Source organism: Myotis nattereri (genome assembly GCF_964212035.1).
Source record: "Myotis nattereri genome assembly, chromosome: X".
NCBI classification, from domain to species: Eukaryota; Metazoa; Chordata; class Mammalia; order Chiroptera; family Vespertilionidae; genus Myotis; species Myotis nattereri.
In genome coordinates, this window is record NC_138078.1 from 133392800 (window position 1) to 133411409 (window position 18610).

The window sequence follows — 18610 nt, forward strand, 5'->3', positions numbered from 1 at the left end:
GAGGGAAGTGTGGGATGGTGAAAAAGGTGAAGAGGAATAGAGGTATAAATGTCCTGTTATAAAATACACTAGAGGCCTGTTGCACAAAGAGATTCGTGCAATAGGCCTTCCCTTCCCTTGGCTTCTGGCACCAGTTTGCTTCTGGCACCCGGAACCCAGTCCTTCGCTCTGGTCAGGCTCAGGCTGGAGCCAGCCCTGGAGCCAACAGGCCTCGCTGCTCCGGCCCTGGGACCATCAGGCTTCGCTGCTCCGGCCCCAGGGCCGTCAGGCTTCGCTCTGCTGCTTGGAGCCTATGTATGCAAATTAACCACCATCTTTGTTGGGTTAATTTGTGTACACTCCTGATTGGCTGGTTAGTGTAGCGAATGTACGGTCAATTTACATGTTTGTCTATTATTAGGTAAGATAAGTTATGTGGATATAATGAACAGCATAAGGAATATAGTCAAGGATATAATAACTTTGTATGATGACAGGTGGTCATTAGGCTTATCATGGTGATCACTCTGTAAGGTAATATAAATGTCAAATCACTATGTTGTACTTCTGAAGCTAATGTAATATTGTATGTCAATTGTACTTTAATTAAAAATTATTCCAAGTTAAAAAAAAAGATACAATGAAGAAACAAATTTATAATCACAGCTGAATATTTAAGTACTCCTTTATTAGTACCTTATGAAACATATAGCCAAAAATGAGAAAAAATGTAATTATATAGAATTGAACAGCCAATATGATATAATTGATATTTCATTGAACAGCATATCCCAAAACTGTAATATACATTCAAAGACATAAAATAAGTTTAATATGTTTAAATGGATTGAAATCATCTAATATATATTTTCTGACCACAATGGAATTAAACTATAAATCATTAATAGCAAGATTTTTAGACATACCTACTGCTGAATAACCCATAGATAAAAAAAAAAAAAAAATCACAAGCCTGACCGGTTTGGCTCAATGGATAGAGTGTCAGCCTGTGGACTGAAGGGTCCCAGATTCGATTCCAATCAAAGGCATGTACCTTGGTTGTGGGCACATCCCCAGTGGGGAGTGTGCAGGAGGCAGCTGATCAATGTTTCTCTCTCATCTATGTTTCTAACTCTCTATCCCTCTCCCTTCCTCTCTGTAAAAAATCAATAAAATATATTTTTTTTAAAAATCACAAGAAAATTACAAAATATTTGGACCTAAATGATAATAAGGTCACAACATATCAGATTATGTAGGATGCATTTAAAGCAATAATTAGAAGAAAAATTTAAATACACATTTTATAAAAAGGAATAAAAGTTTCAATTTTAGGGATCTAAGTTTCCATCGTGAAGAGACAGGAATGAAGAGAAAATTGATCCCAAAATAAGTAGAATGAAGGAAATTATAAAGTTAAGGTAAAAGATTAAGGAAAAAAAAGTCAATAAAATAGAGAATATATTTTGAAATAGAGGAAGACAAAAAAACTAGAAATTTCCCTGGCCAAGTAGCCTTGTTGGTTAGAGCATCGTCTGTACACCAAGGTTGCAGGTTTGATCCCTGGTCAGGGCACATACAAGAATCAACCTATGAATGCATAAATAAGTGGAACAACAAATCTCTCTCTCTCTCTCTCTCTCTCTCTCTCTCTCTCTCCCTCTCTCTCTCTCAAATCAATAAATCAATAAATTTTTAAATAGGTAGCTATTATTAAAAAATAAAATTTTTGTTTTTGAAAGGATCTATTAAAAATTGATAAATACCAAGCAAAATTAATCCACGGTGAAAAAGAGAACAAAAACCAATATTAGAAATGAAAGAGTGAAAATTATTATAGATCATGTAGGTATTAAAATGAAAATAAAGAAATATTATAAATAATTTTATTCTACTAAATTCAACAATTTAAATTGAATAGACAGGCTTCCTTTGTGAATACAACTTACCAAAACCTAGTAAAGAATAAATAAAAATCTATATAGGACTATATCTGTTTAAAATATATATGATGGTACTTTTGGCCTAAATGGAGTAACAGAGACTGGATCTACCTTGCCACTTAAAACAAAAAATAAGTAAAAGCCAAAAAATATTATATGAAAAAATGTTTTACAAAGTCATGATTATCAATCACTGAAAGAGTGATTCCTTGGAGACAGAAAAACAAGTGGGGTGAGTCCTATTATTGCCCCAACTTACTGCCTTGAGAATATTTTCAGACCACAGCACTGGGAAAAGGAACATGGCCCTCACTACTCCTGTAGCCAATGGTTGTTCACATGGAAGCTCAACTTGGATGGAGAGGCCCATTTTAACTCTGCAATTTGGCCTTCCCTGGTGTTAGCACAATGACAAAAATGGCATTTTATACTTATGGAATAGCAATTTCTGGCAGTTACTGTCTTCTTGATAGATTCCAACTGCTGGTTGGAGCATATCAGCTGTGAATGTTATAATATCTCACTCATTTGTGGATTATAGAGAACAACTTAGATTGATGAAAAAGGACAGACCCAAAGACTGAGAAACAGCGATCAGGCTATCAATCCCTAGAAGGAAAGTAGGGGAGGGTGGGGGTAAGGGGAAGAGATCAACAGAAGGACTTGTATACATGTATATAAGCCAAACCAATGGACATGGACAACGGGGGGATGGGAGCACGAGTTTGTGTGTGGGGGGGAGGTTGGGGGTTGAAGGGGGGGATGAGGACACATTTGTAATTCCTTAACTAATAATAAAAAAAAAAAAAGGAAAAAAAAAAAAAAAAAAAAAAAAAAAAAAAAAAAAGAAACCACTAAGATCTATTTTGATACAAAGATTAGAGAGCAGTGTGACTTTTTATTTTGCAATATAATAACTATTTTATTTCTTTTATTGCCTTAATGTGTGAACATCTCCATATACATAAATTGGAGTAGGAAAGTAATTGCATAAATAACTCTAAATAAAATAAAAATATTTATATAACATTTACTATACTCAGTGTTTTTGAGAATGTAAAGATGTATAAGCAATCCCTTAAGGAGCTAATGATCTGGTTTGAGAGATAAGAGATATAGTGCTGCATAGAAACTTAAGCGGGGGGGCGGGGGGGGATTGAAGTTACAATGTCAGTCAGCAACAAGATAATATTCCCAGCATAAAGGAAGAACTGATACTGGCATTTAAAAATAACTATGTTGCTACAGGAAAGGAGAAGGAATCTTCAAGTATAAAAACATATGGGAATGAGATATCAACAAATAAGAAGTGTGAGAGTTTAACTGGATCTGTTTTTTTCTTTAGGAAATATTTGGATCTAAGGGTGAGATTATGAAGAATATTTCATGTCTGGGTAAGGAGTATGAGCTTTGTTCATATAATTGGGGGCCACTGAAGGCTTTATGGAAAAGGTAGAATAAGAAGAAAATGAAATTAGGAAAAAAAATATTTGAACCCAGATTACAAGACTGACTGGAAAAATGAAAGGCAAGAATAAGGTTACTAGTATGGAGATTATCAAAGGAATCTGAGGCTAGTAGAAGAGGAGTGAATTTGCAATGGAAGAATTAACAAAATTTGCTGGTTGAATGGGGTTGGCAAAGAAAACAATGAGACAAAATTTATGATTTGGGGAGTTCAAAAATGTGGAGAAATTTCAAACAACCAGGGGACATAGAAATTTTAAGCTGGTGTGTTTGTATGTGTGTGTGCATGTTTATTTGTTGCTGTTGTTTTAAAGATAAAACGTTTAGTTGCAGTCATATTAGTGTGATGGAGGAAGTATATAGAGTTCATGAGATAGTAGGAGAATAGGACTTGCATTTATGAAAGTTACCCTCAGTTGTGGCATTTGGAAGCATGAGTTATGGAGCCAAGCATAGGGAGATAAGAGTCTATGGATGAAGATTGAACCTTGGGCATTATCCACAACTTAGAGGAGCTAACAGAGGAGAGAACCATTGTCAGGCATTGTGGGTTAAGGATACTTTCATCCAGCTTACCTATCCTGCTTGATAGCCAGGAAGTTCAAAATTAAGTTGGTGACAAAAAAAAAGAATACTTGCCTTATCCTAAATAGCTTATATGTCCCTATCATTCCCAATTATTACAGATTCTTTCTTTTAGCTTTATTTTAAACCTCTATATTTTACCTGCATCTCTATATTTCAAGTTGACAAACCTTTTCTGGTTATATTCAGGATATAAATGACAGATGAAGAAAAATAAGTAACATAAAACCATGTGAGGGGCCACTGGGGAGGAGGAACATCTGTAATACTTTCAACAATAAAGATAAAAATAATAAAATTTGAGGGGAAAAACATGTGAGGAGACAACTCAAAGTGAAACCCCTAATAGTTTCAAATGCTGTAGTCACACAGTGTAGGCATTGAAAGACAACCTTGCATTCTGCCAATTAGGAAACTATGTGACTTGAGGAGAAAATAAAATGTTGGGAAAGTTTTGGGTTGATATAGGACTGCCAAAGGAGAAGGTAAATGTATGATAAAACATCATATAAATACCACATGTGAAAGTATTTGGAAGGTTCTACATTCAAAATAATGTTTTCATAACACTGAATGCTCACATATTATTCCACATCTATGAAGCAGGTATCTCACCCCTTTCTGCATTTGTGACAAGCCCTGCTATGAGAACAGATTTAGAACTGGGTATATAGGAGAACAAACAACTTTTACTACCTGCTACTTATGTTCTCAAGAAGGGCCAAACAGAAAAGTTGGCAAGCAGGCATCTATAATGCTCAAACACACAGGTGGCAGGCTATCTAGAGGGAATGTGCAGTCTTCTTCCAAACACTACCACCTGAAGATTCACTGGAAAGAATGATAATGGTTTTACAAACATACATGCTTGTACAAGACAAAATTGGACAAGAAAATCCTTTTTGTTTTGGCCTCATTAAAATTTACCGGAGTGAGTGGCATAAAAACACATATAGACCAATGGAACAGAATCAAGAGCACAGAACTAAACTCCCATATTCTATATAATAAAAGGGTAATATGCAAATTGACCCTAATGGCAAATTGACCGCTTCGACCAGTCACTATGAGGTACACTAACCACCTCTTGGACCCTTTCCTTGACCGGCAGGCTCCCCGATGGCAAATGAGGAACTGGGGGTGGGTGGTGAGGGACCTGGGAAGCACCAGGCCAGGCCTCTGCCCCACCAGTCACCCCACACACAGAAGGTGACCCGCAGCAGGGGTGCAGCCAATGAGTGGGTGGAACAGTCTACCTCTCGGTCCCTCGCCCCGGCCAGCAGGCTCCAATCTCCCGATGGTGAACAGGGAACTGGGGGTGGGTGTTGGCAGGGGGCGGGTCTGGCTGCCGGCAGCCAGGGAAGATGGCCCTGATCACAAGCCAGGCTTGGGGACCATACCCATGCACAAATTTCATGCGCCAGGCCTCTTGTATATATTGCGGGTGCAGCAACCCAGCACTGACTGCCAAGGGGGCTGCAGATCAGGCCCAGAGAGAGGCCTGGAGAGAGAGGCAGGGTCTGATCCGCAGCCTCCATGGCAGCTGTTGGTCAGCCGTTGCCTCTCTCTTTCTCTCTGGTTTTTGCCAGAAGCCCTGCCTGTCTTTCTCTCAGGGGCTCCACAGGGGCTGCTGATCAGCACCGCCTCTTTGATCAGGCCCGGTGATAGGCCTGGAGACACTGACTGGCATAGAAACCAACTAATCAGCCCTAACCGGTTTGGCTCAGTGGATAGAGCATCGGCCTGTGGACTGAAGGGTCCTAGGTTCGATTCCGGTCAAGGGCATGTAACTTGGTTGTGGGCACATCCCCAGTCGGGGGTATGCAGGAGGCAGCTGATTGATGTTTCTCTCTCATCAATGTTTCTAACTCTCTATCCCTCTCCTCTACTCTCTGTAAAAAATCAATAAAATATATTTTTTTAAAAGAAACCGACCAATCAGAACCAAATCTGGGTGAAGTGCAAGGAGCCAATGACTGCCTAGGAGGCAGGGCTTTTGATGCTGACTGGCATAGAAACTGACCAATCAGAGCCAAATTGACCAGCAGGGGAGGGCAGTTGTGGGTGAGATCAGGCCAGCAGGGGAGGGCAGTTAGAGGCTATCAGACAGGCAGGCAGAGCCAGTTAGGGGCAATCAGGCAGGCAGGCAGGCAGAGAGGTTAGGGGCGATCAGGCAGGCAAGCAGACAGAGGGGTTAGGGGCAATCAGGCATGCAGGCAGAGACATTTAGGGGAGATAAGGCAGGCAGGCAGAAAGGTTGGGGCAATCAGGTAGGCAAGTGAGCAGTTAGGAGCCAGCAATCCTGGATTGCGAGAGGAATCGGGCCTAAACCGGCAGTTGGACATCCCCGAGGCGTCCCCAATTGGAGAGGGTGCAGGCTGAGTTGAGGGAACCCCCCCCCCCATCCATGCACGAATTCTGTGCACTAGGCCACTAGTCTGATTATAAAATGGGCAGAAGAACTTAACATCTATCTATAAAATGACTAACAGGTACATCAAAAGATGCTCAATACTACTAATCATCAGAGAAATGCAAATCATAATCATAGTGAGGTCACCTTGCACTTGTTAAATTTTGTATTATTTTAAAAAAGACAAGAAACAATAAGTGTTGGGCAAGGATGTGGAGAAAAAGGAACACTTTTTCAGTGTTGGTGGGAATATTTATTATTATAGCTGTTATTGAAAACAACATAGAGGTTCCTCAGAAATTAATATAGAACTACCATATGATCAAACAATCCCACTTCTGGGTACATATCTAAAGGAAATGGAATCAAGATCTTGAAGAGCTATCTGCATTCCCCATGCTCACTGCAGCATTATTCAAAATGGAAACAGCCTATGTGTCTGTCTACAGATAAATTGATAAATAAGATCTAATATGTTACCAGTTGATGCCTGTGTATGTGCTTCATTTTCTATCTAAAGTGTTCTTAGAGTATAGGAAAACAGAAAATATTGATTCTATTCACATAAATATGGAAGTCTTGAAGGGACTTGGTTTAGAAGTGAGTACAGATGATACCTTCTATTTGGATTTGTTGAATTTGACATCTGATTGGGATATCCTAAGAGATAATGTCATATTCCCACCAATTAGCTCATTTTCTGCCCAATTAATTGAAGTACATCCTCTTTAGTTGGGATATTTTAGCCATCTTATTAACTAAATGGGATAGACTCCACAAGATGGGACTAAATCATAAATATTTGGCTCATGCTTCTTTTTCATTATTTCTGATTATAAAAATACTTCCTAGTTTTTAAAATCTAGTTACAAATTGTTAAGTTCTGAATATGACATCATATGTGCCAGCATAGAATAAAACATTGCACACTTTGTAAGGTAATTATAATAATTTGAGATAATGTGTGTAAAGTATTTCTTATGTTGTTGTACTTATGACAATTTACAAACCTCATACCCTTCCAACCCTATGTGGTTCCGCCAACAGTATGGTACCTTTGGATGTTGTTAATCCTAAGTAAAAGATATCTCTAATTATTCATTTTGTAAGTTTCACAAGAATCACACATTTTAAATAAATATAGTTATAAATTATATAATCAGATTGTGCTAGGGAAACACCAAGAAATAGATGTTATTTACTGTCTGATACAAGCATAATTTTAACTATTTAAAACATCTCTTTTTGTACTGACTTATTAAAATAGCGAAACTTAATTTCCTTTAGATATTGCAGGTAAAGTGACATAGTGATACCTGAATAATTTTTTAAAATATATTTTTATTGATTTCAGAGCGGAAGGGAAAGGGAGAAAGAGATAGAAACATCAGTGTTGAGAGAGAATCATTGATCAGCTGCCTCCTGCACACCCCACACTGGGGATCAAGCCCGCAACCCAGGCAGGTACTCTGTCCAGGAATCGAACAGTGACCTTCTAGTTCATAGGTCGTGGCTCAACCACTGAGCCACGCAGGCTGGGCCCTGAGTGATTATTTTTAATTCTGAAAAATCATCATGGAATATTACTTATGTTGACTCCCAGAAACTCAACCATTGTTCTGTTTTTATATTTCTAAATATATTTTGCAACATATTCTATGGACTCTGCTTTATAAGCTTAGCAAGAGCCTTTGGACAAAACAGTTCAATAATGATATGACTTGCTAACAGAAACATTGATTTTTTTTCTCCACTATTAGAATCAAGAAAGCTTATCAAGTTATATAAATACAGTAACATAAAACCAATAAATATCACAGTAATTATTGAAGAACTTCTGTAAAGAGAGAAAGCTAATGTCATTTTTTTTCAAGTCCTAGGAACATTATGAAACTGCATGATTCAGATGGAACATATGTCCCTTAGTACTGAGACAAACAAAATATATTGACAGTTTTTGCCTTCGAATTTTCAGGGATTTTTAAGTCTCAGAATAATATCTTGTGTTTTTCCATTCTCAGTCTATCAAAATACACAATAATAATGGTTTAGATAGAAAAAAATGTTTTTAAACCATATATTTGATGCTCAGAAATTAATTATATCTCTCACAGTCAAATATTTATCAGAGCTGCTTTGTGTGTTTATTTTTAAACTTAGCTTAACTTATATATATGTGTATATGCATATATGGAAAGAGATTTTTGGTAGCAATATTGAATCGTATTAAATTTTCAGTATGAAAATATAATAGCTGTGTCACATGTTCTATGTATGATTCCAATTATTGAGACCCTTTAATATCAAATGTAGATTGTAAGAAACCTATTTTTGGGTCTGAGTTGTCTACTCTATAGCCAGTGGCTCAAGGCATCTAAATTAATCATTTTGAAGGTCAAAACAGATAACTCTAGTAGACTTAATATAAGCCCAAGGAACTTTCCAAACCCCTCTTTATTTTTTTTCTCTCTCTCACAGAATGAGATTCTGAAGATTATCTGCTTCTTTTTAGTACCTACAGATTAGATAGAAATATACATGATGGAGCTTTATTTCACAGAGGGTTGGTAGACTTAGGACATGGAGGAATATGGTTAGAATAAAATTCATAAGAATAAAGAATATCTTTCAAAAAACTTTCTCAAAATAAATATGTAATATTATATATGTGTATGATTTTAGGAAACAAATAATGTTTAGTTTTCAAGTGAAATAATTATTTTGGTGTTTTTAGTCTAATTTAGAGGTTTGTCCTCAGCTTTGAAAGTGTGTTTGACCTACATCATTTATTTTCCAAGAAATAACATATGAAAATCCAGAAATTTTATATAAAAATCCATATTTCTAACATATTTTAGAAATAAGAACATTTGGCATTTCTGAAATAATATCCCCATGTGGTATTTATTAGAGGAAGCCAAACTACTGCTGACTGCCCTTTAAATAGGGTCATGCATGGAAGGATTTGGAGAGTACTATGCTAAGTGAAATAAGACAGTCAGAGAAAGCTAAGTAGCACATGATCTTACTCATCTGTGGAATCTAATGAACAAAATAAACTGATGAGCAAAATCAATACAGAGATATAGAAACATGGAATAGACTGTGGAATCTCAGAGGGAAATGGGGGTGGGTAAGTGGGAAGAGATTAACCAAATATATGCATACCCCATGGACCTGGACAATAGGGTGGTGAAAGCCTGGGGTGGGGCATGGAGGCAGGCTAGAAGGGGTCAATGGGGAAGAAAAGGGGGCATAGCTAATATTCTCAACAATAAAGATTAACAATAAATAGGGTCATGCATTATCTCTTTCTTGCTCCTCTGCTTGCCTATTCCACACATTTGAATTACCTGCCTGGTCTCTGTAAGCATGTAAGTTTGAGATACTTATCTAAATATTCTAAAGGTTAATATACAAGTATATGTATTTTCGCATTTTCAGAAAATAAAATAATCCACCTATTAACTCTCAGCACCCATCATATAAAAATCATTCTTTGTCTCTTAAGGGAGGAGTGGTTCCCTCAATGGGGCAATAAACTCTCAGAAATCAATCACCCTTGTCCTTTCCGACTGTTTTTGCCCAGCATTTTTAACTTATTGTCAAACTGGAATTAAAACCATGATTTACTCCCATTTCCAAGGACAGCTCACAGAGAGTCTTCAACCATTTCATAGGGGATTGATCCTTATTCAATTTCACAGTATTTGCTGTTTTCATAGTTCTTACCTCCACCTAAAATTAACCTAGCAATTGTCACTATCTGAAATCAACATATCTACACTAATAAAAGACAAAGATGCTAATTGACCGTACCTTCAGTATGCCCCAGCCACAATCACCAGCCAATCAGAGCGACTGTATGCAAATTAACCCAACCAAGATGGCTGCTGGCAGCCACAGAGCTGGAGCAAGCAGGAGGCTTGGTTGCCCCAGTGATGGAGGAAGCCAAGCTTCCTGCATGCCCTGGCTGGCTGTGGCCTCCGCAAAAGCAACAAAGTTTCAATTATAGAAGCTAAATAAATCCCAGATAACTGCTTCCAGCCAGGCTCCACTGGGAGCTTGGGTGCCTGGGTGATGTGGCCAGCCTGCAAACAGCCATCAGTCCCTCATCCAGGCTGGCCACACCCTCATGGGGTGAGGATCCCCACTGGGGGCCTTGGTCAGCCTGCAAACAGCCATCTGCCCCTCACCCAGACTGGCCAGGCACCCCAGCAGGACCCCCCACAATGAAGGGGGTGTGGCCAGCCTGAAAATGGCCCTCAGCCCCTCACCCAGGCTGGCCTGGCACCCCAGTGGGGAACCTCACCCTGAAGGGGCTGTGGCCAGCCTGCAAACAGCCATCAGCCCCTCACCCAGGCTGGCCAGGCACCCCAGGGGTGATCCCTCCCTGAAGGGGCTGTAGGCAGCCTGAAAACAGCCGTCAGCCCCTCACCCAGACTGGCCATACCCTAATGGCATAAGGGTCCCCACTGGGGGTCTTGGCCAGTCTGCAAACATCCATCAGCCCCTCACCCAGGCTGGCCAGGCACCCCAGCGGGGAACCCCCTCCCTGAAGGGGGTGTGGCCAGTCTGAAAACGGCCCTCAGCCCCTCACCCAGGCTGGCCAGGCACCCCAGCAGGACCCCCCTCCCTGAAGGGGGTGTGGCCAGTCTGAAAATGGCCCTCAGCCCCTCACCCAGGCTGTCCAGGCACCCCAGCAGGATCCCCACCCTGAACTGGGACACCCTTCAGGGCAAACCAGACGGCCCCTACCCATGCACTGGGCCTCTATCCTATATAATAAAAGGGTAACATGCAAATTGACCCTAAGAGCAGAGCCACTGGGAATCACTGGTCTCTAAGACACACACTGACCACCAGGGGACAGACACTTAATGCAGGAGCTGCCTCCTGATGATCATGTGCTCCCACAAGGGGAGCTCTGCTCAGCCACAAGCCAGGCTGACGACTGCCAGTACAGAGGTAGTGGTGGGAGCCTCTCCCACCTCCTCAGCAGCACTAAGGATGTCCAACTGCAGCTAGGCCTGCTCCCCGCTGGACATCCCCTGAGGGCTCCTGGGCTGTCCAAAGGAAGTCTGACTGCCAGCTTAGGCTCAATCCCCCGGGAGGTGGGCCTAACCCAGCAGGTGGTCATTCCCCGAGGGGTCCCAGACTGCAAGAGGTCACAGGCATGGCTGGGGGACCCTCCCGAGTGCACAAATTTTTGTGCACCCAGCAGGGACCGCCACCCTGGAATGCAAGCTCCATGATAACAGGTATTGCTTTGCTCATCACTGTATCCTCAGCAACTAATTTTAACCTGAATCAGCACATAATAATCACTAGTTATGTGGAAGTTACAACTTATATTTGTCCAGGTTGTGCATTGTGCAACACCAACGCGTACCATAGAACCCATGGAGTAATTCATGGGTTCAAAGTACATAACTACATGGAAACTCTGCCAGTTTGGAAACAATTTTACTATTCCAGGCAAGAGTTCAGTGGCTTATATTATAGTGACAACTATGGGATAAAAGTAAGTCATCAAATCCAATATATATATTGGAGTTAGAACCAACTACACTTGCTAATAGATGGATAATGATAAAAGCATGTGTAAGCAGAATAACTAATTTTCCATTCCCTTGGCTTCCAGTAGAGTGACACTCTTGGCCTCTTTTCACCACTTCACTCTTCTTTTTCACTTGCTTATCTACAGGTAAGGAGAAGAGACTTGTCTGATTAATTTAAGAGAACAAAATGGGCACACAAGGCTGTGGGAGTTTGGCTACATCTTAGTCCTAGTTCAGAACTGCAAGAAAAGTACAACAAAGACTTATAGAATTCACATATGCTATAATTAATGGCTCCTTTAAAATTCTGGCAAAACTCATCCCTTTTTCCAAGAACATTTTTTCAAAGTTAAGTACAGAGAAATGAAAATAGTCAGTCTCAAGCAGAAAAAAAGGGTGAATGTATCCAATCTAATAGATGTACATAGGGATAGAAATACTAAATGGTCAAAAAGCTTTAGAATTTATTCACAGATTGTTAAACCTTGAAGCAATCTTTGAGCTTATCTTATCTTTTACATTAAAAAAATATTATCTGACCCCTGTGGAAGTAATATGAGGACTTCAGAGCCATTAGTCTATAGTGCCATATCACTGACTGGAACTTCTTATTTTTAATCAATCAATCATTTCAAATAATCAATCAATCATTTCAAAAATTATTTTCTCAAATAATTTGTCTTTTTGACCAGTTTCTTCTCTATCAATTTATTTTCAGACAATATTATTTTAGGAAACTCACCTAGAATCTCTTATCCCAATTGTAATTATTGTGAAACAAAACAAAGCTTACCATCTATCTTTGCAATAGTAATACTTCCATGTTTGGGTCAAGCATTTCTGTGCCCCTTCCAAAGAGTCATGCCCTAGCACTACTCATATACTTTTCCCTGCAGAGCCTCATTTCCTACAGCTATCCAGGAGTCTTTTCTCCTTCTTGATTTCTAATTATTCATTAAAAAGTGTTCACTTAGTCCTCAGGAAGATGCAAACTGAAACCATAATGATATACCACTTCATAAACACTAGGATGAATATAATAAAAAATATGTGTAATAACAAGGATAGGTGAGGATGTGGAGAAATCAGAACCCTCATATACTGCTATCAAAAGTACAATGGTGCCCTAACTGGTTTGGCTTAGTGCATAGAGCGTAGGCCTGTAGACTAAAGGATCCCAGGTTCAATTCTGGTCAAGGGTATGTACCTTGGTTGTGGGCACATCCCCAGTAGGGAGTGTGCAGGAGGCAGCTGATAGATGTTTCTCTCTCATTGATGTTTCTAACTCTCTATCCCTCTCCCTTCCTCTCTGTAAAAAATCAATAAAATATATTTTAAAAAGTATAATGATATTTTGGAAAACAATTTGGCAGTTCCTCAAAATGTTAAATATAGACGTACCATATGACCCAGAAATTCTACTCCTAGATATATTCCCAAGAGAATTAAAAGCATATACACATAAACTTGTATACAAATAATTCATTCTGTGACTCCCTTGGCCACACTTGAAAATGTGGAAATAGGAAGGTGAAAGGCTGGTTCACAAATACAAATGTGGAATTCAGTTATAGCTTAGTCCCTCCAATGACTAATGCTGCAAGTTATGATACCCCATACTAATATACAGCAAGCACTTCATGCTAATGTAGTATAGGATAGAAGAAGCTGACTCCTGCACAGTGGAAGCACAAAAGGATATCAATTCTCTTTATATGGATATTTTTTATTTAAGATGGATCACTATGTGGAACATGTTTTTCCTTTCTAAGATTCTAAAATCTTAAATGTATAACCAATTTCATATAATCTATGGTGTCTATAATTCATGAATTAGAAAGTAACATTTTTATATGCATGGATTGAGAAGTGAATGCAGATAAGAATGTTATAAATAATATCAAAATCAATTTTCTCTGAGCACTGATACAAATTGCATTTGGCTATGCTGTTCTAAACCTTGATTGCACTGTCACACCCAAGATTTCTCAATAGATATACCTGCAATTCCAAATGAAAAGGCAAACCCAACTGATGATCTAATATATTTTAATATCTGGTTCCATTACTAATTAAAATAAGAAGGGTATAGGAATAGAATTGAAAAAATGGACATGCCCATACAACATCCTGATGGCCACTCATTTTTTCTAAATTCCCCATTGTAATATTTTAAATATTAAAATACCTTTGAATTTTATATTATAGTATAATATAACGGAGATCTGTTCCTACGGTGCAACGTAATGCAATTTTTGCCATAAGTCAGAACTCACCTACATAAGCACCTACGTCACTCACATGAAGCACATAAACAGCAGTAATGAATTGAAACAGTAAAAAAAAAAAATTAAAAGAAAGATAACAATTCCTGACCTTTACTTGTGGTAAATAAATAATGAAAAACATAAAGCACATATGTACATAAGTCGAAATGATGGAACTTTTTAAAATAAATACTATAAATGGGAGATGGCAACATAACCACAAAACGATGTACATCGAGTCCTATGTAACCTGAGGACTGCCTGTACTGGCAAAAAAATGAAATTTTCTGATTCAGTGGAAGCATGCATAACTCTTAGCTGATTCTTGATTTATCCATAAAGGCATAATATAGTAATACTAGAGGCCCAGTGCATGGAATTCATGCACTGGTAGGGTCCCTAGTGGCTGTCGGTTGCTGGCCCGGTACTCCCTCCCTTCCCCAGGCTGGCCCCACCCACTGGTCAAACTCCCAGATGAACTCCCAGTAGAGGGGACAATTTGCATACTACATTTTTATTATATAGGATAAACTGAGACAAATAATTCACTTCCCTCAAATAATTTTTATATAAAAGAACACTTAAATGTACATATTTAGTTGTCTTTTGAGAACCACCTGAAAGGATCACATCTACTGAGACCTGCAATAGCTTAGAAACCAATTTTTTTATAAATCAATAGCCATTTACTAAATGGATACCCTGATCTGTTTATCTACCCACAAACACTTCTGATAGCAAATGTGTGAGGTTCCCCTGCCACACACACACAGACTCTCTGGACACCAATTGACTATCTCAGAATTTAATTCAACTCTGACAATAACTACCTGAAGATAGAATCAGACTCCAAAGATAAAGGGCTCAGTCCCACAAGATCACCCCCCACCTCAGACACCAATTAAAAGTCTCAGGCCTCCTGTACTTTTTATGGACTAGCTATTACCATAACCACATCCTCAGGTTCAATAATTTGCTACAATGGCTTAAAGAGCTTATGAAAAATGGTTTATTTATGATAATCAGTTTATTAGAAAGGACATAACTCAGGAATAGTCAAAATTGGAAGCAATGTACAAGGTATAGGAAGAAAGCATGTATAACATCCATGTCCTCTCTGGGTGCACCAGAATCCCAGCATCTCATTTTGTTCACCAACCTTGAAGCTCTATGAATCCTGTTATTATTTTTTTATGGAAGTTCCATTATGTAGACATGATTGCTTAAATCATTGGCCTTTGGTTAAAAACACAATCTCTAGCCCTTCATCCATACTTGGAGGTTGGGTGGTGGGAATGAAAGTTCCAGCTTTCTAATTGTGTCTTGGTCTTTCTGGAAACCATATCTAGTGGCCCTAAGCCACTAGTCATCTCATTTAGCATACAAAATGACATTATTTTCACATCTGAGTTTCCAATGATCTTAGAAGCTCTTGTGTATAGAACCAGTACTAAGGCCAAACATAACAAGCAAGCTCTTATCACACCTATCACTCAGGAAATTACATGAGTTTTTAGGAGTTCTGTGCCAGGAAACAGGAACAAGGACAAAATATATATTTCTTACCTTGGCCGGTTTGGCTCAGTGGATAGAGCATCAGCTTGTGGACCGAAGGGTCCTGGGTTTGATTCCAGTCAAGGGCACCTACCTGGGTTTTAGGCTCCTCCCCTCCTGGACCCTGGTCAGTGCTCCTGCAGGAGGCAACCAATTGATGTGTTTCTCTCACATTGATGTTTCTCTCTGTCTTTCCCTCTCTCTTCCATTCTCTCTAAAAAACAATGGAAAAAATATCCGTGGGTGAGAATTAAAAATGTATATATCCTATCTAATAAAAGGGTAATATGCAAATTAACTATCACTCCAACACAAAGATGGCGCCGCCCAGTTCCCTCAGTCACTCGGGAGTCCCCAGTCCTTTCAGCCCAAACTGATTACAATGGCAAGTGGACTGAGAAGGTTTTCAGCAAGTGTGAGAAGCAAGCCTTGGTGGGTTTGAAGGGAGAGTTGGCGGGCTCAGGGCCACTGCTGCCTGGGGAGGCCCTTGGAATTCGGTTCTGAAACCTCAGGGACCCGCTCCAGTGTGGGCTGGGGAGGAAGCGCTGCTGCCGCCTGCCCAGCGCCAAGTCCCTGGTTAAGGAAGCGGGTCCTAGTCGCAGCCACGGGGCCTGGAAGGGCTGTCTCACCCCAGACCATCATGGCTGAGCTCTGGTGAGGGCAGCAAGCACCTCCGGGATCACTGTCTGCTCCCAGGCTGCCTGCAAACACCAGGGGAGCCCATGCAGGTTGAACATTTTAATGAAAATGAGATGCCTGCACCACGACCTGGTGAGGAAAGGGCAGCGGGATCAGGGTGCAGCCTCAAGATCCTGTTAGGAGTCACCAGGGCTCAGGAGGGGCTGAGAGGAAGAGGTGCTGAACCACGAGGACGCTGAGGGCCAGCTGCTGGAGGTGCACAAAGGTGCAGATGAGGTGGCTCTCGCTGGTGCTGAGCTCAAAAAGCGCATCAACAGCCTGATGGACAAAATCACCTTTCTGAAGAAGGTGCAGGAAGAGGAGATCGCCGAGCTGCAGGCAAAGATCCAGTACACTCAGATCTCCATAGAGATGGACGTGTTCCCCAAGCCTGACCGCTCCACCACACTCAAGGACATCCGCACCCAGTACAAGAAGCTGGCTGCCAAGAACATGTAGAATGCCCAAGAATGGTTCAAGAGCCCTTCACCATGCTGACCGAGAGTGTTGCCAAGAACACCGAAGTGGTGCACGCAACCAAGGACGAGGTGTCTGAGAGCTGCCGCCTACTAAAGGCCAAGACCCTGGAGATGGAAGCATGACAGGGCATGAACAAAGTGCTACAAAAGCAGCTGCAAGAGCTGAAGGATAAGCAGAATGCCGACATTAGTGCTATGCAGGACACAATCAACAAATTAGAAAACGAGTTGAGAACTACAAAGAGTGAAATGGCATGGTATTTAAAAGAATACCAGGACCTCCTCAATGTGAAGATGGCTTTGGACATTGACATTGCAGCTTACAGGAAACTCTTGGAAGGTGAGGAGACCTGCTTCAGTTTCACCAGTGTGGGCAGCATAGCCAGCGGCTACTCCTAGAGTTCCCAGATCTTTGGTTGATCTGCCTACAGTGGTTTACAGACCAGCTCCTACTTGATGTCCACTTTCTCCTTCCCTTTTTAATACACCAGCCACGTCCAGGAGGAGCAGATCGAGGTGGAGGAGACCACTGAGGCTGCAAAAGCCGAGGAAGCTAAGGATGAACCCCCCTCTGAAGGAGAAGCTGAAGAGGAGGAGAAGGAGAAGGAAGAGGCTAAGGAAGAGGAAGGAGAGGATGAGGAAGAAGGTGCCAAGGAAGAATCTGAAGATGCAAAGGAGGAAGAAGGAGGTCAAGGTGAAGGACAAGATGCCCAAGAAGCTGAGGACGAGAAGAAAGATGAAGGTGCTGGGGAGGAGCAAGCAACCAAGAAGAAAGATTGAGTCCCCCTTTCCTTAATTATTTCAGGAATAAGCCCCCAAAACCAGGTCAACCCCGTCACCAACCAAGCAGTTGAGTTCCCGGTACTATATGAATTAAGAAGTCAATATATGTAACATTCTGAGGTGACTCAGGTTGGATATTAAATGTTGTGCTATGACTTTTCTCCTTATGCAGAGTATCTGTTTGCTTGCAGAGTGGCTTCCTGGCTTGCTGCCAGCCAGTGCATGTTCCACACTTATGAGTTCAGGATCTATGGCAATGTGAATAATTCAGAAGTTTACAATAAAAAACACATCAATACATGAATTCACTAATGTTAATGTTAAACTTCATGAAAAAAAAATCGTCCTTTGAATCTTTGGTGGTTAGAAATTGAAGACCTCAAATCATGTGCAATAAAACAGTAAATAAAGTTACACTGAATGAGAAAAAAAATACATCAGGGGCCAGGAAATGTTCAAAGAACTGGGGAACCATTCCCAAATCAGGAAGGGAAGTCATAGGGTGTATATTATTGCTATGAATACAGTATTTCCTATTCCTTACAACATGTACAATGTAATGTATTAGATGCCTTCCTATTGCATGAAGTATGTATTCTCATAAAGTAATACTGGTAGATATGTTTTAGTTATGGTAGTGTGTCATACCCTATCTATACTAATAAAAGGGTAATATGCTAATTATACTGTGAGACCTTCTGGACATCCTTCCGAACAAAGCCATGGTGGCGGGGCTGAGGCAGAGGCGGTTAGGGGTGATCAGGCCAGGAGAGGAGGGCAGTTGGGGGTGATCAGGCTGGCGAGGGGAGCAGTTTGGGGCAAGCAGGCTGGCAGAGGGGACCAGTTGGGGGTGAGCAGGCCAGCAGGGGTGGCAGTTGGGGGTGATCAGACCAGCAGGGGT

General features: G+C 40.5%; 1 pseudogene across 1 annotated transcript in view; it reads left to right on the plus strand.

Moving 5' to 3' along the window:
* LOC308511838 (neurofilament light polypeptide-like) overlaps window positions 1–17706 on the plus strand; it is a 1188981-nt pseudogene extending 1171275 nt beyond the window's left edge. The window contains exon 3 of the transcript in view: window positions 17537–17706. The product of the transcript in view is annotated as a neurofilament light polypeptide-like (transcript). The remainder of the gene's footprint in view (window positions 1–17536) is intronic.
* The last annotated feature ends 904 nt before the right edge of the window (window positions 17707–18610 follow it).